The sequence below is a fragment of the Sinocyclocheilus grahami genome, unplaced genomic scaffold, assembly GCF_001515645.1.
Source record: "Sinocyclocheilus grahami isolate Dianchi unplaced genomic scaffold, SAMN03320097.WGS_v1.1 scaffold37.1, whole genome shotgun sequence".
Taxonomy (NCBI): domain Eukaryota; kingdom Metazoa; phylum Chordata; class Actinopteri; order Cypriniformes; family Cyprinidae; genus Sinocyclocheilus; species Sinocyclocheilus grahami.
In genome coordinates, this window is record NW_015505216.1 from 781,430 (window position 1) to 782,574 (window position 1,145).

The window sequence follows — 1,145 nt, forward strand, 5'->3', positions numbered from 1 at the left end:
AGTGTGTGTGTGTGTGTGTGTGTGTGTGTGTGTGTGTGTTTGTGTGTGTGTGTGTGTGTGTGTGTTTGGGGAGATCATTAGATGCATGATCTTCAGGCACTAAGATTTATACATCTCAGCATTCCTATTGTTGAAATATTATTTTACACTCACTACATTTTTTCTACATTCATTTAGCAGGCTTTTATGCAAAGTGACTTACAAATGAGGAACATTACAAGCCAGTTGTCATACAGAATGCAGTATAGACTAGATCAATACAAAGCAAGAGTAGAGGTGAAAAGAAAACATCAGTATGTCAACTTTAGTTCAACTTTTAAACTTTTTGTAAAATGTCACAATCATCAAATTCAGTTCTAAGCAGTATCAAAAAGCTTCAGCTTTGATATTTTTACAATACCTTCTAGCAACCACAGTTTGTTTCAGAAATCATAGCAAATCAACTATTAATAAGCAGCAAATTAGGAGTTTATTGAGGTAAAAGTCCTAGTTAATGGTTTGTTAATAGCGAGAATTTGACCTTAAAATAAAGTGTGACCGAAAATACTTGTTCATTTATCAAAAGAGTATAATATAAACAGATAACAATCAAATTGACCCCTGTACACCGTTGACCCTTTAACCAACCCTTAAACCTAACCATACCACCAAATCTGTCCTAACCTATATCACACCTCAACAGCAGCAAAAGTGTTGTGCATTAACATACGCTTTTAATCATTTTATAACATCTGTTAAAATCATTTGTAGATTTTGTGCTTGATCATATGGAACGTCTCGGTTACGTATGGTAACCCTCGTTCCCTGAAGGAGGGAACGGAGACGAAATTGGGATCTCGCTTAGAGGGACCAATCTACTTCGAGTGTAAACTAAACGGGCCAGCTGTGTGCCAGTGCGTCCGTGCCGAGTGTTCCCTCGGTCAGGGCGAAGAACAACTGGCAGTGAGAGGTTTCTGGAGAGGCAAACAGGTCTACCTGAGCGGCTCCTGAAACGTCCCCACCCCAGCTGGACCGTCTGGGGATAGAGTCGCTATTCTCCCGGGAGCGCAGCTCGGTTGAGCAGCCCAGGAATGTGAACAGCACGAAGCGACCTCAGATGCTTCTGACTCCAGAGGAGGAGGTGGCGGGCGAGTTGCGATAAGCGA